General features: G+C 39.1%; 1 long non-coding RNA gene across 1 annotated transcript; it reads left to right on the top strand.

The window, feature by feature from the left end:
• The first annotated feature begins 1,348 nt into the window (after positions 1–1,348).
• Positions 1,349–22,426, top strand: LOC103279353 (uncharacterized). The gene is made up of 4 exons (XR_506726.3): positions 1,349–2,627; positions 3,972–4,119; positions 7,265–7,407; positions 8,646–22,426. It is a non-coding gene; the product is annotated as an uncharacterized LOC103279353 (long non-coding RNA).
• Positions 22,427–23,075: the final 649 nt, after the last annotated feature.

Here is a 23,075-nt window from a genome sequence, read left to right as displayed (position 1 = left end):
GTGGTCGTAAGACTCCTCGAGAGTCAGACTCTCTTGAGGAGCGAGAGAGGAAACGGCTGCGGGACATATTTGCAGAACCATCTGACGAAGACTCCTTTGAGGGTTTTACCGAGAGAATGGAGAAGAGGTGGTTAACTCAGAGGAGGATGACATGGAATGGACTCGTGTGAGGGAGGATTTGGGTGTTCCTGGTAATGATAGCATGGGAAGCGACTGGCGGGTTGCAGGATCGGACCCGTGGACGAGTTGGAGGGATGGGACGGGATCCACAGCTGGGGATGCTGTGAGGCGTAGTCAAAGATGTTTTAGCTCTGATGAGGATGATGATGATGAGGCACCTGGAATTAGGGTAACACCTGATAGCGATGAGGAGTTGTAACTGGCATAAAATGGGGTCTTGAATCCAGGGTTAATTGCGTTGGGCAAGGTAATCTGGACGAACGCTTGGGCTCTTGTTGGGAATTTCCTGAAGACGGGTGTGTTTCGTTTGCTGAATACGTAAGTTACCAAGGACACTGGGCATAGACGGTGGGAGGAACTGTGTGGGCTTTTGTTGTGCAACCTGTGTTTAATCTTATTAGCTTGGACCTCCGTCGTCTTCTTGACGGACATTATTTACCTACTCGGAATTGACGCTGGACTGACTGACTGACTGTCTGACTGATTGACTGACTACGACCTTGGACTACCCTCTCTTTGGCTATCGGTGGAACTCGTGGAACCTAAGACGCCTGCACCTGGCTATCGACCTCGGACCGGATTGGGACCCCGCTGACCGCTGCAACCCTGATTGATGTGTTTGGACCCGGAGTTTGCCCGCTGCACGGAGGAGTAACGACTTAGTTACTCAACCACAGCTGTCGAGTAGCAGAGAGGAATCTACTGCCAGTATTTATGTTTTATTGAATCTTGTTTACCAGCTTTTGTTTGTTTATAGTGCCAGGCTGAAGTAAGCATTTTTTGTTTAACCCGGATTAAACTCCTGTTTAATCCGGTTTATCTTTTGAACCGTTTTGAGTGACTTTTCATATTGAAGGCGAGTGTTTGCCTAGCTCTTTGTTTTTTATGAGCATTTTTGGTTCTGTATCTTTAATAAACTGTGTTGAATCTTATCTGGTGGCGTTCTGTCCTTGACACGAACCATGTGCTTTGGGGGATGGTAGTTTTGTAGTCCAGTTGAAGTTTACTGGTTGCCATCAAAAAATATGAAAAGGAGATATTTATCTTTATATAAGGATTTGTGTCAATACTCCATTGTCTAATTCAGGCAGTGCACAAGTTACAAACAAGATAGGTTCTGTTGGTTTGTTCTTAAGTTGAATTTGTATGTTATTCAAAATAGGTACATTTTTGAAGTGCAACTCCAGCAAAATATGTGCATGTGTGTGTGTGTGTGTTACCAGAGAAGTGTTCTCTCTAAGAATCTCTAGGTTCTCTGGGTCCCCAACTAGAAAATCTCATTATCTCCTGATTGAATAATAACCATAATGATTTTAGGAAAAATGCGTTCAAAATAGATATATAAGTAAAATTCATTTTGCTAATATAAGAGGAAGTCAATAGCAAAGAAGCAAGAAAAGACAAAGAAGCCAGGAAAATAAGAAATTTCAGCAAGATATATGTAAAAAGATCTTATTTTCATAGTGTGTGTTAGAATGGGTTATACTTTATTAGTCCAACACCAAAGCTACAAAACAGTGTGCATATTTTTGAGTGTATCAGGACTCTTACCCAGGCAGATTGTGAACAAAGCCAACAAAGGAAAGGGACAAACAGTGGTTGATGTTGAAGCCATGTGCATTTAGTCACAGCCTTAAGACAGAATGTAGGGCATGTTGCAAATATTAGGATTTGAGTGTTCCTGGTTTGTGATGGTTTCAGATTGTACCTAGAGCTGTTCCAAGGGTTGCAGGGATGAAGAAATCAATAGTGTTTGAACATCGATTTTTAAAAATGTAAAATTTGGTTATAATCCAGAATGATCTCCTCTTTTGGGTGAAACACAGGTTCCCTGGTGGTTAGAAAATAGAAAGTGAAAGAAACAAGATTGCTTTTGTGTATGATGTCATTTACAGTGACTGGGGAAATGCATGCAAATAAAACAATTTGAAAATTGCTTTGCTGGTAACTGACCAGCAGGTGTCATCTAAAAATCACAATGACAAGTACAGGAGTGTTCAACAAAGAGGGTTTTCTTTCATTCATGCCAATATAAGTGCAATCAGCCGTCTACATTCCCTCCATTATCTGGCAGAATTTGACCATAGAGTCACATTGGAGGATCTAGAGATCCCTAAAGAAAAAATCTGTAAGTAATCAAATCTGCAAAAATCAAAACCATTTCAGCTTCTTTTGACTGCCCCAGTTTCTTTCTCCTGGTTTCCCTTGTTCCTCCCCCCCCCTTTGTTCAGTCTGAGTTCAAAGTACAAAAATAGTTTGCACTCAGCAAGGGGAGAGAAGAGAATCATAGACGTATAGAGTTGGAAGGAACCTAATGGACCATTGAGCCCAATCCCCAGCTCAGATCTCCAGCTAAAGCATCCACAGCAGCAGGATCCAATGTCTGGTTGAGGATATCCAGAGGAGAGCCCACCATTTCTTGGAGGGGCAAAATCTTGCTTTTCCCGGTAGGTTCTTGCAAAGGAAACTGCTGCAGCCCCTGCTTTCCTCATTGTCTGTTCCTCCACTTTTGCTGTCTTGACCATACTCTGATGTTACTTGGCCACAAATGTCTTGGGTTTCATGTTGGAGGGTATGAATTAAGCCCAGTGATCAAAGGAAACATTGAAGCATTGTGTATTTTGTAGCATTAGATCCATTTAAAAATGGTGGGCAACTGCCATGATTAAGAGGAATGCATTGCACTCTCAGTAAACTTGGAAAAGAGCCTAACTCTTTGCTGTTTTCCAAAATTGATCCCCTCTTCTTGAATGCCCCTAAAGTCTACTAGGTAATAAGGGGCAGTTTCATGTTATTTTGGTTCTGATTTGGCCCAGAAAGTCCTTTTTTCTAAGCCTTCTCCTAGGCCTAATAATGCTTCAGAGTGCCCATTGTATAGTGAAAACACTCCGCAAGTCCAAAGCTCTAATACCGGTGTTGAGATGAATTTTAACTTCCCAGCTAAGTCCCATGATGGAGGAGGGAATAGGAATAAATCCTGAAAACATATTAAATTAAAAAGTAATTCATTGTTATTACAGTTGGCCCTCTCCATTTGTAGATTTGGCTTTCACATATTTGCTTACTGCTACTACTACTACTACTACTAATAATAATAATAATATTTTTGTTACCTGCCTCTCCCCATGGCTCAAGGTCGGTTACAACGCAGTTTAAACACAGTACCATAAATACATATACAGTGGAATCTCAACTTACGAGTGTCCCAACATAAGAGCTTTTGGGTTAAGAGCTGTCTCAACCCAGGTTTCGCTTTGACATACAAGCAGGGATTTAATGGTGCTAGTGCCAGAGGGAACGCTAGTGCAAGGGTACAGGGCTTTAGGACTTCAAGGGAATAGCCTCCAGCCCTTGTGCCTTCATGCCTCGTGTTCTTGTCCACCTTGTCTGCAAAGTTGTCTGCTTTGCTCTTATCTGCTTGGAAAAGCTTTGGGTTAGTTGATTTTGTGTGATTTTTATTCCAAGCATGTTTGGCTTCATGAAGAGAGAGAGGGAGAAAGAGCAAGAGAGGGAGTGAGGCTTCTGCCTTGCCACTTTGTGTTTCTTTGCAATAACTTTGTGCTTCTACCATTTTAAAGTTGGTCTTTTCTTTCTTTTTATTGTTTGATATGAATGTGCAGGTTTTGCCTTGCAGTTATACTGGCAAACACACATTTTGTCATCTCAAATGTGATTCCTTGCCACAACTTTGTGCTTCTACTATTTTAAAACTGATCTTTCTTTTTTATTGTTCCATGTGAACGCATATTTATACATTATTTGTTATTTATACAGTTCATTTTCTTATTTAGGGGCAATGTTTTGTAGTGGCTTGAAGGGCCGGTCCCAGAAAGTAGTGCTGGGAGTCTCCTGTTCAAACCCTTGGCCTTTGTCCTGTGGGGTTCCTCAGAGGTCACTTCTATTCTCCCATGCTTTTTGACATCTACATAAAGCTGCTGGGTAAGATCATCCAAAAGTTTGGGATGTGGTATCACTTTTACACAGATTACACCCAACTCTAATACTCTTTTCCACCCAATTCTAAGGAAGCTGTTACAACCCTGAACCAATCCTGATGGCAGTAACGAACTGGATGAGGGCAAACAAACTGAAACTCAATCCTGACAAGACAATGGTCCTCCTGGTTAGTTGGAAAGCCGATCAGGGTATATAGGGTTACAGCCTGTGTTAGACAGGGTTACACTCCCCCTGAAGACGCATCTTTGCAGCTTGGGTGTTCTCTTGGACTCATCACTGACTCTGGAGGCCCAGGTGTCACCAGTGGCTAGGGGAGCCTTTGCACAATTAAAACTTGTGTACTAGCTGAGCCCGTATCTTGAGAAATCTGATCTGGCTACAGTGGTCCATGCCCTTGTCACATCCAGACTAGATTACTGTAATGTTCTCTATGTAGGGCTACCCTTTCAGACCGTCTGGAAGCTCTAGCTGGTTCAAAGATCTGTGGCCAGGTTGCTCATTGGGAACAATCAACCTTCTTATGACAACTGTACTGGCTACCAGTCTGCTTCTGGGCATAATTCAAAGTGTTAGTTTTAACCTTTAAAGCCCTGAATGGTTCAGGCCCAACCTATCTGACATCTCCCAAAACGAGCCTGTCCAAGCACTACGATTTTATGGAGAGGCCCTACTCTTGGTTCCATACCCATCTCAGGTATGACTGGTGGAAATGAGAGAGAGGGCTTTCTCAATGGTGGCTTCTCGGCTCTGGAACTCCTTCCCTAAGGACATCAGAATGGCTCCCTCCCTGTTGTCCTTCAGAAAGCAAATAAAAACCAAAACCTTTGGGGAAAACAACTGACTGACGGTGCTTAATGGCAATGGAATTTGGTCATGGCAATAAGATGGAGCTGGTTTTAATATTGTTGATTTTAATACTGTTTTACCATGTACTGTCATTTTTGTATATCTGATGGTTTGTAATTTGAGTTGATATTGTCTTATGCTTGAATAGCATCAAATTGTTGCCGACTGTTAGCCACTCTGAGTCCCTCTATGAGCGAGAGAGGGCAGGATATTAAACAAAGTAAATAAAATAAAATAAAATAAATAAATTTTAAAACATGTAACAAAAATGGGGGGTCAGAATGGATTAACAGCATTTCAGTGCATTTCAGTAGGCAATTTTGCATTGAGATAAGAGCAGTTTGAGTTAAGAGTTTGGTCACAGAACGAATTAAACTCTTAACTCAAGGTATCACTGTATAAAAACACATAAAATACATATATTAAAACACATAGTACAGAAGTTAAAATACAACAACAACAATTTTATTAATGGATTTGATCAATATGTTTCCTCTAGGAATCCCTATCTCCTCCAGCACAGCTCTGTGCTCAGTATCGGCCAGAAGTTAATCACAAAAGTGTTCTGTCAGGTAAAAACAGAAAGAAGGGAGGATGTATTTATGGGCTTTCCCACATCTGCAGGGCCCTGTGCCCTGAACCCCAGTGAATATGGAGATCCCACTGTATTCATTAATTGTTTGTAACATAGAGTTTACTCCCTCCCTCCCAGAAGCCTCCTTTCCTCGATATCCAATTTCCTCTCTACTAATCTGGGGATAAAATTACTGCACTAGTCAGAGTACTGGGCAGTAGAATCAGTTTGCGATATTCCCACAGGAGAGTGAAGTGGAAGATGCATGAAAAACCAAACTAAATTAAAACCTGGAGGCATTAGCAGAGATCTGCTGGATGCCTCCACCTAAGCAATACTTCCTTCCAGGGATAATAATTAAAGAGATGTCAATGAAAGACTATTTCAGAGTGAGCCTTCCAAGATGTATAATTAATTCTACCCATTCTCTGACCAAGTCTTAAACAGAAGCATAAACAATTTCATCTTACCATCTGAAATCTAATATGATTTTATTTTTGTAGCCATTGATTTATTCTGTCAATATTCATTTCACTTATTAGGTAGCCAAACAGAAAGGCATTTAAAACAAATTCAGAAAAGTCCAAATCCAATTGTTAGGCCCAATTACAGCATGTCTGCTTAATAGATGTAACTCAACCGGTATTTGTTGATGTACCAAATCCCCATTCATTTGAAGTTGTCTATGCTGGTTGGAACTAACCAGAATTTAGATCAAGTATAAAAAGCAAGTATGATGTAGTGATTTTAGCATTGGGTTGTTGTGAGTTTTCTGGGCTGTATGGCCATGTTCCAGAAGCATTCTCTTCTGAAGTTTCACCCATATCTATGGCAGGCATCCTCAGAGGTTGTGAGGTACATTGGAAACTAAGCAAGGGAGGTTTATATATCTGTGGAAGATCCAGGGTAGGAGAAAAAACTCTTGTCTGCTCATGAAAGGCTTCACAACATGATTTTAGCATTGGATTATGACTCTGGAGACCAGGGTTTGGATCCCTGCTCAGCCATAGAAACATACTGGGAGGCAAAGCCAAAACCCCCTCTGAATAAAGCCTACTAAGAAAACCAATGACAAATTCCCCTAAGGTCGCCATAAGTCAGAAACGACCTGAAGGCATACAACAAGCAACAAGTATATGACGGCCAAAATTTATCTAGATGCCGCTTGATTAGTTAATTGCAATGAATGTGTTCCATTAATTAAAACCTGTGGTTTGTCCACAATGCAGAACCATCTGTAAACATTTTGTTTTCCTAATGCACCCCGAGGTTCAATGCTTGGTTTGACCTGCTTGGACAAAAAAAAAAATTCTCTCTGTCTGATACGGTACATGGCTGAAGAATAGTGAAAATGAGCACAGTGGTGGAGGGTACGCAAGAGAAAATAAATGAGAAATTAAAAGGGATGGGAGGGATAGCAGAAGGAAAGCAAAAGAGGGTAAGGCATGACACAAAGGAGTTTCTAATCCAGTCCTTGCTGGTTCATCTGCTAACATATAAGAAGAGTCTCATTGTTCAATGAATAAAAATGACAGAATCCCCAAGGTGAGAGGGCCCAAAACTCTGAAATTCATAACACGGCAAATCATCATGGGGCTTCTCTTGTACAATAAGAAATTGGAGAGAGAACTACAAAATATAGAATAGCTAAGATACTTTTATTTGTGGATATTCAAAAATTCTGATGATGCTGTTTTGTTTTTGCAGAGTCTTGAAACCAGTTTCATCAGGCCTCTTTGGCAACTGGAAGACTGCCTGCACCAGCTGTTTCTCCTGCTCCTGGACAATATTCAACATCTTCATTATCCACTTGGTGGATAATCATACTCAGACAACGAATGATTGCCTAAGTAAGTAAGAATGTAATTTATACATTAAATATTTTTGTGCATAAAATAGAGTTTATGTACATCAGAAAGCAAAGGTGTTACTATCTCAGCCGCCCATGTGGATAATTGGGATTTTGGAGAACTTCAGATTTTGGAATTAGGGATCAGGGATGTTCGACCTATATTTTGAATTTTATCAGGGGAAATCTGCTGCATCTGTGAAGCTGTATTAACTGAGAAATTGTCTATGTTCTATTAACATAGAAGATGAAGGAAACACAAATTTCAGCCACAATTAACGAAAATGATATTCTGTTTATCATCTCAAATGCCAATGTGCCCAAATGTTCTCATTAATTCATTCAAAGCCCAAATGTTCTAAAATTAAATTACCATCTAAATTTTCACTAGAACATACAATTACCATTTCAAAAGAAGTTACATTGCGCTAAGGGACCCTGAACATTAGTTGAAATCTGCTAGCAGTTTCCCCTTATATTTGATTTGTTGTCTATAAATCACATATGATATAAAATGTCACTGAATAGGACGTAAGGGAAAGTCAAATACAATAAATTATGCGGTGTGCAGAATTACAGTTTTAAGACTTACTTTGTCATCTTTATTTACATGACTTAGCTGTACATTGGTAGCAAAAAAAGCCAGGCAAAGAGGATAGTGGAATTGCTCCATGGGGAGGAAACATGGTGCATAAGAAGATTTCTCTCCCCCTATTTTTCTTTTAAAAATTTAATAGTAGTAGAGATAGTATGTTCTGCATTCCACAACAAAAATTTAGAAGAATAAACTAGTGTTTAATAGGTCCTCGTGATGACTTTTCAGGGCCCATCCACACAGCTATATAACCTAGAATGTCAAGGCAGATGATCCACAATATCTGCTTTGAACTGGATTATCTGAGTCCACACTGCCATATAATCAGCTGTGTGGAAGAGGCCTCAGCCACATACGATTATTATCATCATCTTTATTTGTTCCTCACCATTCAAGGCTGCTTCCAAATTAAAATACAATTATATAATACATAAGATCAACATTAAAATGGAACTGCATTAACTGCAACATTTTGAAACGATGAAACAGAAGTGTAAATAAGTGTTCAGATAGAACAGTAAAGCACACTCTTAAAAACCCTTTAAAGAAACAATGAGAAACCTTTACTTCCAAAATGTTGTCATTCTACACAGCCATTTAAACCGAGTTAGGATGTGGATTAAAGAGATCTGTTTTTCCTGCAGAGTACCTACACAGGCAGGCCTGGAAGTTGGAATGATGGCCAAAAAGATCTGCAGATCCAAGGAATATTTCTCTCTACCTCCTCCAGTAGGATACACTGATAAGAAGCAGCCTATCCAATGAGAAAGGGAAAATGAGCATTCCACTGTGGCTTCCTCTCCAGTGGGAAGTGTTTGTTTAGTTTACCTTCTCGTTGTACTGTGTATCCAGTTTATTACCCTGAATGTTTTAGTGCTAACCCTGTCCTCACAAGCACTCTGAATGTTGGTCTTAGGTTCTAGCTCTCCATGGGATATACGTTAACTGAGTGCAGTGGATTTTATGGTTCAAACTAAATTTTCCTGTAAGTTTTTTAAATACACTGTTTTTGGCAGAATGAATATGTATGTTTTGTAGACACCCCAACATTAGGCTGTCTTTAGATTGGATTTTAGTGCTTGTATAGAAGGGTTTTGACAAGGCATTGAGTGCATCTACATTATAAAATTAATAGAGTTTGATACTACTTTAACTGCCATGGCTCAATGCTATGAGACAAAAGTCTTCTCTGCCAAAGGGCGTTAGTGCCTCACCAAACCACAATTCCCAGGATTTCAAGCATTGATCCATTACTGTCAAAATTGTGCCAAACTGTATTATCTCTACCATGTAGATGTACCCTAAGATTCCATTCTTAGTGTATGCAAGGAAAAAATGGGAGCTGAAACAAGGATTTCTCAGATAAGTTTTTCTATTTAGCAATTATGCTACATCATTATTTTCTTAGAGGATCAAGCCAGAACCTAAAAACCTCAAACAGAGACAATTGGGGCTCTTTGGTTTTGCTTGTTCGTGTTTTAGGTCAACCCTTATATTGTTTTTCTGCTTCTAACATTTTGTATTCTGAAAATTATAAAATCCTATTTTAATTGGTATAAAGACATACTAATATTGGGATTGTTTTTCATTTGCCTGCAACAGTGTATGTGCCATGAATGAGAAGTAATTTTTGTTTACTTTTTTTGTTCAGAGAGACTGCAAGAATAATTGTCTCTTTTGCTGTGCCCTGTGAAGCACAGCAAAGCTTCTGTTATGCTTTGTTCTCACTGTTTCTGATGGATCATTTTAGAATTGTGGTTGCTTCCATTTATCAGATTCACCAATGTAATAAAGATATGGTACCTGGATTCTTCACAAGAAACCACACTGGATTACAATTCCCATAATCCCCAGCCAGCACAAATTGGAAAATTTACTTTTAGAAAGTGCTAATCTAAAATATTCCGGGAAACCACACTAGCTTTCCACACTAATTCCAATACACATGCTCAGACATGTGACTGTATAGATATGCTCTACAACAATGCTGATACATGCCCTGAACTCATCTAACCTACAGTTGGCTTTCCTCATTTGCAACTTTCACTTTCGCAGATTTTATTTTCAATGGATTTGATTAACAGATTCTCTCTAGTAATGTCTAGGTCCTCCATTATGACTCCATGGTTAACTTCTGCCAGATGTTGACCATACAATTTTGCTGAACGATCTAGAGATCCCTAGAAAGAATACGTCTGTGTAGTCAACTTCTGTCAGATATTGACCATAAAGTTGTACTAGAGGTCCTTGAGTTTCCAGAGGGGTGGTATCTGAAGTTTAAAAGCATTTTTATCTATTCTATTTCCACTTTTCTAGGAAGCCCTGCGCCTCTAATCTGATCTAGGCAGGGTCAACTGTGGTGACCAATTGGATAGGAGACAATTAAGGAGCTTCAGAAGGGGCTGAGTTCTGTCTAAATTTGTAAGAATGTTTCAACAGTGGAATAAGATTGCCTCAGAGGACTCTGGACCCTCCTTCTTTGGAAATCTTTAAAACAGAGTTGGATGAGCATCTTTTGGGGATGCTTTGATTGAGTTTTCTGCATGGCAGGGTGCTGAACTAGATGTTCCTTGTGGTCCTTCCATTTCTATGTTTCTTTGAAAATCCTGGAGAACATTCTGCTAGTCCATATTGAGTTAAATCGACCCAATGGTCTGATTTGTGCGAAGGCTATAACATCTTTCAGACAGACAGCCTCGATCAGAAATTGTTTCTGGAACAATACAGATCTCTACAGAAGAGTTAAAAAATCTTTGGCTATAGGAACAAAGGAAGGAATTGCTTTGACTGGCAGTCAGCTGCTTTTGAGGTATAGATGTTTCTCATTGTGGCTTGCAAGAATTTCAATTTGGAACTTTCTGCATGCACTCTAAATTTATGGTACCTTTCCAACCTAATGAAATGAAAATGAAAGCCGGTCGATATTCTCTAGAATATGTGCAGTTTTCCTACAGTCTGGCATAGGTTGTGCCAATAAGGGACACCATATTCTGACATGGTTCCCAAGGCCTTAATAGTTACATGAGAAGCATAAATCCAAAAGAACCGCTTTTCTTGTCATTCATAACTTGCACCTGTTGAAACAGAGTTTCTTTATCGAACAATTCCTGCACCAAATCTTCCATCCAAATAGAGTATTTTTCGAAACATTTTACAGCTGCTATGAGACAACCAGGGGCATAAACGAACAGAAGCAAAGGCAACCAATATATATTTGCCAGAAGGCTGTCAGAAGTTGCCAAAGGGGAAGAGGTGCAGGAGGTGTCAATCCAAGTATGAAATTTAATTCTTAGAGGATAGCCAGAATCTGTTCACCTCCTGGAAAAATTATGGCAAGTCAAAGTCATAACAATTGCCACCTCTTAATTTGTGCTTTATTGTAAGCCAAAGCCGTTCTAATCTTTTCTTTTCAAGTTCTGATCCTTTGGTTTTAATAATAAAAAAGAGGATGAGAGGAGAGGATGACCTGGGCTCTTTTGATATTTCAGAAACTGGCTCTGGGTGTACCAGATAGCCTCATTTCATATTGTGATATGGAGGTTTTAAACACTTTGCCTCCAAGGGCGCATCTGCATAGAATAATCAATGCAGTTTGATACCACTTTAACTGCCCTGACTCAGTGCTATAGACTCATGAGTGTTGTTGTTTTACAAAGGACTTTAGCCTCCTCTGCTAAAGAATACTGATGCCTCACCAAATTATGAACCCCAGGATTCAATAGTATTGAGCTATAGCAGTTGAAGTGATGTCACACTGCACTAATTATTTTTTAAAATTGGTGTTAAGGCTGAAGGCAATAGGAATCTCATTAAGGGGGGAAAGTGTGACAATATCTTTGTCAGCAGCTGCAATGTATTTATGCATTTTTTGAAATGGCGGTCCACAACTGAAAGGACTAATACAGTATTATTCCCATTGTCCCAGCTTGGATTCAGGATGATAAGATTGTCAACTCTTCTGTAAACACATTATCAGCAAAAATAAAATAAAATAAGACCACACATACAAGCTTTATCATAGAGTTCAACACCACTGAACTGAAAGCCAGAAAATGGCATTTTCTCCAGTATTTTGTTATTATGGAGCCAGCATGGTGCAGTGGTTGAGTGCTTGACCATGAACCAGGAGACAGAAGTTTGAATCCTTGATCAGTTATGGAAACCCAGTATTTGTCCTTGAATAAGTCACATTTTCTCATCCTCAGAGGAAGACAAAGTTAAACCTCCTCCAAACAAAACTTATCAAGAAAACCAGCTTCAGAATCTCCATAAGTCAGAAATGGCTTGAAGGCACATAACAATTTTAATATCATTTATGTATGTAATGGCATCACTATACATGATGCTTTATAAGTAAAAGAACATGGTTCTGTGATTCTAATATAAAAACAGTTCCCTGCCCTCAAGATGACATTCAAAATCTAATATAAACTTAGAAGTTTAATTCTCTATTGAGACTGAAGATTAGAAAACCAAATAAAACATCCCCTGACCCAATGAGAAAATAATCCCCTCATTGTCTCAGAAAATAATAAAAAATAATCACCAAAAAAGAGGGCAGAGACATGCCTAAAATTTGCATGAGTTAAATTAGATGTACAAGGAATTGGTAACTGAAAGAGAAATGCTACATTGTAGAGCAGGGGTCCCCAAACTAAGGCCCGGGGGCCGGATGCTGCCCTCCAAGGTCATTTACCTGGCCCCTGCCCTCAGTTTTATAATATAATATTTTTTATATCAGTTTTAATAATATAATATATTGTATATACATATAATATTGATAATAATATTATGTTATACAATATAATACTAATAATACCACATAATAATATTAATTATATGTTATATATTACATATAATATGACAGTATAGTGGTATAGTTCAATATAGTAATATATAATGCTAATATTGTGCTATGCTAATAATATAATATATTGTATGTACATACAGCTGCTCTGAGTCCCCTTCAGGGTGAGAAGGGCGGGATATAAATGTAGTAAATAAATGTAGTAAATGAATAAATAAATAATTTTTGACTTAGGCTCGCCCAAAGTCTGATATGACTTGAAGCACACAACAACAACAATCCTAATTAACTTGACTATCTCATTGGCTAGAAGCAGGCCCACACTTCCCATTGAAATCCTGATAGGCTTATGTTGGTTAAAATTGTTTTCATTTTTAAATATTGTATTGTTCTTTCATTGTTGTTGTTGTTGTTGTTGTTGTTTTGCATTACAAATAAGACATTTGCAGTGTGCATAGAAATTTGTTGGATTTTTTTTTCCAAATGATAATTCGGCCCCTCAACAGTCTTAAGGATTGTGGACCGGCCCTCTGCTTTAAAAGTTTGAGGACCCCTGTTGTAGAGAAACCTGTAACCAAGTGATGTGGACCTGCTCAATCTGATACTCAGGTCAGAATTGCTAACAGGCAACCGTCAGTAGGTCTTTCTCTTACTATGATATGTTTTTAAGTCTTTCTACTAGATGTAAACTGGGCAGCCCATTAAACAGAGGATAGCTTCCTCCCATCCTCCCCCTGTTCTCTTTCCCTGTTGTCTCTTGCAGATTTATTTTCATTGGGATGCGCTGTGTTTTTATTATTACTATATTTTAACTGCCTTTTGAATCTGTTTTAAAGTAGTGTTTCTCTTATGATTGTTCAGGTCCTCCCCCACTTGATTAATTTATTGATTAATTCTTGGATGGAGAGATGGGTGTGTGGTCTCTCTTTTGACAGCCAGTCAAAAGAGGAGGATTCCCCCTCCTCTTTATAAAGCAGAACATTTGGCCAAGCTGTAGAACATATGATAAATGTTTTTTCTTCTTCTTCTGTATGAGAGTTGTAAATGTTTAAACATTTTTTGTTATATTAAAGTGAAAAGAAGCCCTAGCCTTTATCAGATATCAACGTCTTGGCTACTTTTATCAGAAATTAACATCTTGTATTAACAAGTCTTCAGGCTATGTAACATACCTCCATGTCAAAAGACTATTATCTAGTGAGTTTCTTCTTCTGTGGTGACTGGTGACTATCAGGGCTAATGGAATGAAGGCAAGGAACATAATTGTCAGGACCGGTAAGAATAACAGGGGACAGAACTGACAGTAGATGGAACCAGGCATAGACAGAAGGCATTTCCCCAAAACACAGGCCCCTTCTACACTGCCATATGAAATCCAGATTATCTTATTTGAACTGGATTATATGGCAATATAGACTCACATAATCCAGTTCAAAGCAGATAATGTATATTATCTCTGATTTGATCATATGGAATTTATGGCAGTGTAGAAGGGGCCACAATTTTAAGATTAAGCACACACATTCAAAAGCCCTAGACTGAAATCAGTTTGGATGATTGCAATCACAGCAGGGTAAAATTGCAGTCTGAGGTGTGCATTTCCACTGGCTCTCCCAACCCAAATGAACACCCTGAGCCATTAGCTCCAGTTTTGCATGGCCTGGTTCTTCCCAACTTTGGTAAGAAGGATCAAATAGCATGGGATACCAAGTGACATACATGCCATTGGCTACACTGGCTATGGCTCATGGGAGTTTAGGTCTGTGTCCCTTTCTGTCTCTTTGGTAGCTATTATCTAACCCTTTGTGCTCCATCTTAAATGTTCCTCAAGAGCTGTCAAGTCCTAGGATGGGTCACTTTTGTTGCTGCTAGTGCTTACAGTACAGAGAGGATTTGTTGGGGAAGCAATTCCAACAGTGAGGATGCAGTGGCTTGGGCCTGCGAGGAGAGTAAGGAACGATGCACTCCATATCTGAGCATGTCCCCATTTCTTCATTTCCCTCTCAGAACTGAGGTCAGCTGCTTCTCTATAATCTCCTTCCCATCAATGAGCAGCAGTAGCAGGGATATCTAAAGAATTCAAAGCAGTATACACACTTGTTCCTATCCCTTTTTATGCTCAAAATAATTCTTTGAGCTAGGTAAGTGAAAAAAATGACAATTGCTCTAAGGTTACCCAATGAGCTTCATGGACAAGTAGGAAGTTGCATCTGAGCATCCCCAGACTTTGCCCAACACTCTAACCCAGGCATGGGAAAACTTCAGCTCTCCAGGTGTTTTGGACTTCAACTCCTACAGTTCCTAACAGCCAGTAAACTGGCTGGGATTTCTAAAAGTTGAAGTTCAAAACACCTGGAGGGTGAAGTTTGCTCATGCCTGCTCCAACCACTGTCCCACACTTTTTGTCTTTCCTTTTTTGGTGTGCTCCCCTCTCCCTGCCTTTTGCAACATTTGAAAAGCTTGAACACAATGTTGTGCTTTCTTATTTATTTATTTATTTATTATTACAGGATTTCTACCCTGCCCTTCTCACCCAGTACGGGACTCAGGGTGGCTTACAATATAAAACACATATATAAACAGTTACAGTAATATTTCAACTTGATTTAAAATTAGATTACATTAAAAACATTCATAAATACACATATAAGTGAATATTAAGGCGCTTTCCGAGTCCAAAACCGGGTCTGTAAATTTCATCCTGAGCCATATGTTATAATTAATAATGCCACTATTGATTGAAAGCCTAGTCCCACAGCCAAGTCTTAACTTTTTTACTAAAGGAAAGGAGGGAGGAAGCCTGCTTGATTTTACCTGGGAGGGCATTCTTGTCTGTTAGTTTGTCGTCATTAAGGCATTATCCTAATAAGAAGTTTAGATTCTGGAACATGGAATAGATTATCCCAATACCTTCCATTTTAAAAGGAACTTTCATTAAAAGAAACTCACTTGAAGAGATTGTTCCTGTACCTTCCATTTAAAAGGATCTCTGACGTAAAGAGACCCACTTGATATATTCCCCCCCCCCTTTATCTTCTATGTGCAAACTAGCTGACTCATTGCTTTTAACAGAAGAGAGTTCTCATATGTGCATCAACAGGGAATGAAATCAATACCCCTTATTTAGCCAAAGTGCTGAGTGGGCCCAAGTCATTAATAGTATGCAAAGGAGAAAGCAGCTTCTCTTAGCAGATAGACACATTGCTTTTGCAGAGCTTTCCCCCCATTTCTTTAACATGAAAGGAGATATGAAGAATGACTAAGAAGTGGTTTTGGGGAGAGAGATAGAAGAAAAAGAAATAGTGGAGCAACAAATGTAACCTCAGGTTAAACTGGAACACATGCCTCAAGGTGTTCAAAAGATAGTAGTTTTATCAGTTTAAAAATAAGTCTTAGGCATTTAGGCCTATGTGCATTCCCAAGACGTTCTCAGATATTATTTAGAATCAACTTTCAGAAATTTTTGGACCAGGAACCAAGGACTCTCAAACCATTTACTTGGTTTGAGAGTCCCTGAAAAAGATCTGTGAAATATATACGTACCCTCCAAAGTTTCCACAGATGAAATGGGGCCACATGTGCCAGGTCTTTTTACCATCTCAGGTTAATTGCACCTACTGGGAAACTTCTCCTCCTTGTTGAATAAACTGAGTGCAAACTACATTTTCACTCTGAACTATATACCTTAAAATTAATGGCATCTGACACCACTTTAACTGCTACGCCTCAATGCTATAGAATCCTGAGAGTTGTCGTTTGGTGAAACTCCAGCACTCTAGCAGAGAAGGTGAAATACCTTGTAAAACTACAGCTCCCATAATTCCACAGCATTGAGCCATGGCAGTTAAAGTGGTGTCAAACTTCATTAATTCTACAATGAAGACGCACCCTTAATTTCCAGCAATTGAAGTAGGCTGGGGACAAATAGGAAAGGAGGAGAAAGAAACTAGGACATTTCAGCTAAGAAAATAGGACAACAAGATAATTCAGGAGTACAGTATATCTAACAAATCAGGACAGTTAGAGGGGATGTATTAGGGAACTTGTTTCCAAAAGGTACCAATGCATCTGAACAAATGTATAGGAATTTTTTAAAAGTGCCAAGGATGTGCTTTCTTTTGCTATAAAATGGAGTTGTGCTCTCAGGAAACACAGGAATAGCAAAACAAAACACAGAAATAGCAAAACAGGAAAATGTCACTGTCCTGAAAAGCTTTCTATATTCCTACCTATCAACTAACAAACAAATAAAAAAACCCAAAGCTATCTCTGTAAGGTATTTTTTGCAGTGTGATATGAATTACTTAAATTGTTAGAGATATTCTGTTTCTGATTGATGGGCAAAGATGTTTCCCACCAATGACAAATCTCATCCAAATTTGATACACATACCCAACATAACCAATTTAAAATGATGATGGGGTTTGGGGAGAATTGCTGTTAGAGTTCATCCACATCTAGAGAGCACTGTGAACCCATCCAATGATGGATTTGGGCCACACTTAGCACGCAGACCCATCATGAACAACAGAAAATACTGGAGGGGTTTCAAGGAGATTGTCCCTGGATTTTAGGAGTTATAGTTCACCCCACATCCAGAGAGCCCTGTGACTCCCACCCACAATGCATCTCGACCAGACTTGGCACACATACTTAACATGGTCAACTATGAATACTGGAGGTTTTGGGAGGGATTGACCCACGATATTGGGAGTTCACCCGCAATCAAAGAGCACTCTGAATCCAACCACCAATGGATCTGGACCAAACTTGGCACACATACTCAACATGACCAACTTTGAATATTGCAGAGTTTGAGGGGAATAGACCAATGATATTGGACATTGTAGTTCACCCACATCCTTACGCATTTTCTAGTGAGACCATTCATAAAAACAAATGCAAACTGAGTATATCATATACATAACAAGCAATGGGTATTTATTTTTAGATAGCATCACCAGGTACATAAGCTAGTGGTTAATAATTTACACCTTACAGCATTTCTTAGCATCCTGGGTATACAAGAGTTTTCTGGGGGGTTCATCCTTGCACCCATGTGGATTCACAATCTAGCGAAATGAAAGGAGCACAAGTTAAAGTTTCACAGAGAATAGCAGAACAACAATAAGAATAGCGAACATTATTTCGAAAGAACACCAAACATGACACAGACATTCATCTCCCCTCTACTGTAAGATTGCTGGAAACTACCCAGTTCTTGACAGTCAACTTGATCCTCTGTCTGGAAGTTGAATAATAAAATTATCTTCAATAAAATGTTGGTATTAAAATGCTTTCATATATTACAGAGAAGAGGGAAGATGTTATAACACATTTAATTAGTCTTACCCGACAATAAAAATAGCATTGCTTGGATTATGCAAAGATATCATTAAGTGAAATATAGAATCTAATTATTATACTAACCTTTATCGATAAGACATAATTTCACCAAGTATTAGTTTCTATCTAAGCCAATGTTTCTCTGTGTAATCTTTCCTTAGTTGTATAAAGTATTAATAGGCACATAGTCCTGATTCCACAGTTGAAAAATAAACTATATGAAGCAAACGCAGGGTTATGCACCACAAGTGATAGAGTTGCTGAGGCACAAATGTCAATGTCACTGAAAGAGAAAGATGAAATTAAGCACAATTACATCCACCAGCAGAATCCAGTTCAAAATCTGACCTGAAAACCACTTGCTTGGAAGCAGCAATGATAGGAAAACCCTATTATTATTATTATTATTATTATTATTATTATTATTATTATTATTATTATTGTATGACACAGAAACAAGATAAATATGCTGGATTTCGTTTCACAAAATCACAAGTCGAACACTTCCCAAGTGTCTAGGACTGTGTGATGTATTTTCGGATGATGCGTGCAGATCCCAGCAGGGTGGCCTTTTTCAGTTGACAGATCGTAATTTTGTCAATGTCTGTTGTTTCCAAATGCCGGCTGAGATCTTTTGGCATGGCACCCAGTGTGCCCATCACCACTGGGACCACCTGCACTGGTTTCTGCCAGAGTCTTTGAAATTCAATCTTGAGGTCCTGATAGTGGCTGAGTTTTTCCTGTTGTTTTTCATCAATGCGACTGTCACCTGGGATGGCGACATCAATGATCCAAACCACCACCACCTCCTCCTCCTCCTTCTTCTTCTTCTTCTTCTTCTTCTTCTTCTTCTTCTTCTTCTTCTTCGTATTATTATTATTATTATTATTATTATTATTATTATTATTATTATTAATGACACAGCAAACAAGATAGATATGCTGGATTTCGTATCACAAAATCACAAGTCGAACACTTCCCAAGCATTTAGGACTGTGTGATGTATTTTCGGATGATGCATGCAGATCCCAGTAAGGTGGCCTTTTGCAATTGTCAGATTGTAATTTTTTTCAATGTTTATTGTTTATTGTTGGAAATGTGGTAAGCACACAGGCACCTTTCTACGTATGTGGTGGGAGTGTAAGAAGATAAAGAATTTTTGGCAAGAAATACATTAAATGATGACAAAAATTGTACAAAAAATTGAATTTAGACCAGAAAGTTTTTTATTAGGGATTATTGACAAACAGATAGATAAAAACACAGACAGACTAATATTTTATCTCACCACAGCTGTGAGAATAGTGCTGGCACAACTATGGAAATCAGAAGATATACCCAGTATGGAGAAATGGCTCAATAAAATAATGGACATGATGAATATGGACATATTAACACAAAAATTGGCACAGGATAGAGCACCAGATAACAAAACAGATTGGAAACCTATGATCGAATACTTGCAAAAAGAGAAAATTAACTTTTGTATAAAGCTGGATTAAGGAAATTCCATGGGATAATAATATAAAGTTAAGGTAGTTAAATAGGTGTAACTACAAAACTAAAAGACAGGAAAAACAAAACAAAAGAACCATATCTAGAGCTCTGGAAGTAACAAGGATATTAAAGCAACTGTATACGTGTAAATCATAAGTTGTAGTTATGGGTTTTTCTCCTTTTTTTGTTTTTGCTTTTTGGGTGTTTCAATATTGTCATTTATCTTTTATGTCAATGTCACCCTTTATGTTGAGGTTACTTAACCTGTCTCCCCCCGCCCCCAATACCCTGATCTCATGTATGTATTTTATTATATGGAGAAAATGAGAATTCTTATTGTAACAAGAAATGTGCAAGTTGCTTATAAACCTCATAATAAAAACTATATATGAAAAAAAACCAAAATAAACATTGAAAAAATTACTATCTGTCAACTGCAAAAGGCCACCTTAAAATTACAACTAGTACTACTAGTACTACTACTACTACTACTAGCTTGGGTACCCGGCAATGTCCGAGTTATTTGAAAAAGGCGTTGTTTATTTTTGGATGTTAGGTAAGTGCTCTCTCGATAAGGATGAGCTACATCTCCCAGATTCCAAGAACAAACACCCCCAAACTCACAGTTGGCCATGTTGGGTCTGTGTGTCAAGTTTGGTCCCAATTCCTCTAGATGCGGGTGAACTACATCTCTCTGAAATCAAGTGAGGGGACTGTGTTCAAAGTTGAATAGTTTCAGTGACATGGAGGAATGGGTGTTTCTATGGACAGTCTCCTATGCTCTTCTTTTACAAAATTCTTCTGCATGAGCCTGGAAGAATAATTTTTTTAAATTAGTGTAATAATGAGAACAGCACTATTGTAAGATAGCACCACTTTATTTTCAGTGCATTTTCAAAACTGTGCTATTGCTAGATTTTGAGTGTAACACTGGGAAACAAAGCCTGGGGGAGGAGATTGTGACAAAGTGGTTTATAATATCACTGGTCTAATGGAGGGAAGACAGGCATGGGAAAGACAGACAGTGGCAAAGGGTTTTAATACCCCCCCCCCACCCCCAAATGGGATGAGGGTCATAGTAATCTTTCGATATTGAGGTTTTCCCTGATTTAAAAAAATGTGGGGTGGGTGGGAACTGCACTCAGCCATGTGATGGTTCAGAATGGAGAACAGAATGGGAGAACATAAAGTGTCTGATGGGATTTGTAAAACAAAATGAAGTCTTTTAAAACAAATGGGAATGATACGCTTGGCTAAGAAGATAATTCCCTCTCCCACACACCTACACACAAACACTTTCTGCAATGTGTCTGATAAAGTCCAAAGAGCTGGCCATAATCCTTTAACCTCACCTTCTTAGTTGCTGAAACAGAGGATACTTTGGTTTCTACTCACCATGATTTATGGAAACAGAAAAGAACCTTAAGGGAATGGTCATAACTCAAATGTTGAAGCAGGTGCTTTGCACATCGCAGTTCACTGGCTTTATCTCTGGCATCTCTGCCATGGGGAAATTATCCAAATGAAAACCTGGAAAGCTGCTGTTGATATACTAAATGGACCCATAGTCTGAAACAGAATGTAAGGCAACTTCCCTCAAGGAAGTACTTAAATCATATTAAATTGGATTTTTTACAGTACTCTGGTGTAGTCATACAAGCCACTGGTTTTCAACAGAGTAGTCATCTAGTTGGTTTTTTATAAGAATTTTCAGCTACTAAAAAGGTAAAGGTTTCCCCTTGACATTAAGTCTAGTTGTCTAGGACTCTGGGGGTTGGTGCTCATCTCCATTTCTAAGCCGAAGAGCCGGCATTGTCCATAGACGCCTCCAAGGTCATGTGGCTGACATGACTGCATGGAGCGTTGTTACCCTCCCACTGGAGCGGCACCTATTGTTCTACTTACATTTGTATGTTTTCGAACTGCTAGGTTGTCAAAAGCTGGGGCTAACAGCGGGAGCTCACCCCGCTCCCAGATTCAAACCACTGGTCAGCAAGTTCAGCAGCTCAGCAGTTTCACCCACTGTGCCATTGGGGGCTCCTAGTGGAATTATTATTTCTGTTTTGTTTCTACTCGCAGCAATACTATTACAATTTTAATGGCTATAATCTTAGTCTTCCCCTAAGCTTGTGACTGCTTTGTATTCATGATCCCTAGGTAGCCCCTAGTTTAGGTGATGAATAGAACATGCGAAAGTCCCCAGACCTCACTTACTGAACAGCTCCCAGTCCGTCCGTCCCCATAGTCCCAATGCAACTGGTTTCCAGCCCAAGGAGAAATTGTAACAGAATCCTGCTTCTGCCTGTTGTAGTGGAGAAGCACTCAGGGAAGTGAGTGGGAACATCAGGTGCTTCCAACAAACAAGAGAACAGACGCTAATTGATCACAGTGGTTGCTTCCTGGTAAATAGGGGTTGTGGGAATTGTGACCGAATTCATTACATAGCATAACATTATGCATTGATAACTCACCACCTGGACTCATGTCCTTACAACTGATTGTAAATGAGAAAAACTATAACAGAATGCCTAGAATGAAAATACATAAATGTTCTTCTTAATAAACTCTCTTGCTTAGGTGTTTCAGTTGACAAATCAGGAGCAAATTTCAGTCATGGATGCATGCAACATAGCCCCATTTTATATTTTTCAATGACAAGCAGCTTCCAAAAGTTGCAGTTTTGAGAAGCAACCAGCTATTTTCTATTTAGCTGTGCCTCTCATCTGCTTTTCCCTCTCAGGCAATTCAGGTACATAATTTGAGTGGGGGGGGGGGGATACAAATCTTTCCTATGTGCATAGCTTTCCAAGCAGATCTTCGCTACTTGTCCATTGTTGGACAAGAGTGCAAGAGCATGCTGGGAGGACTGTAAAGCAAAGAAGTGATGGTTTATTTATTTATCATATCAGAAGCGAATTGAGGATCTATTTATAATGTATTTAAATATACAAACAAAGTTTAAAAACTTGGTATTATACTAAATGTTCTTTGACCAGAAGCTGGCCACTTGGACTACCTCTGGTGTTGCTGTAAGAAGGTCCTCCATTGTGCATGTGGCAGGGCTCAGGCTGCATTGTAGTACGTTGCCTGTGGTTTGCTCTTCTCCTCACTCACATTTCGTGGACTCCACTTTGTAGCCCAATTTCTGAAGATTGTTACTGCACCTTGTGGTGCCAGAGCACAGTCAGATCAGTACTTTTGAAGTCACCCAGTCTTCTGTGTGCCCAGGGGGAAGTCTCTCATCTGGTATCAGCCATGGATTAAGGTTCTGGGTTTTAGCCTGCCATTTTTGGACTCTTGCTTACAGTGGTGTTCTTGCATGTATCTCTGTAGATCTTAGAAAGCTATTTCTTGATTTAAGGTGTTGGCATGCTGGCTGATATCTGAACAGGGGATGGGTTGGAGATGATGGTGATGTGATGGT

This window comes from Anolis carolinensis, chromosome 2 (genome assembly GCF_035594765.1).
Source record: "Anolis carolinensis isolate JA03-04 chromosome 2, rAnoCar3.1.pri, whole genome shotgun sequence".
Lineage (NCBI taxonomy): Eukaryota > Metazoa > Chordata > Lepidosauria > Squamata > Dactyloidae > Anolis > Anolis carolinensis.
Note: the sequence above shows the minus strand (reverse complement) of the source record. Positions and strands in the feature narration are given on the sequence as shown.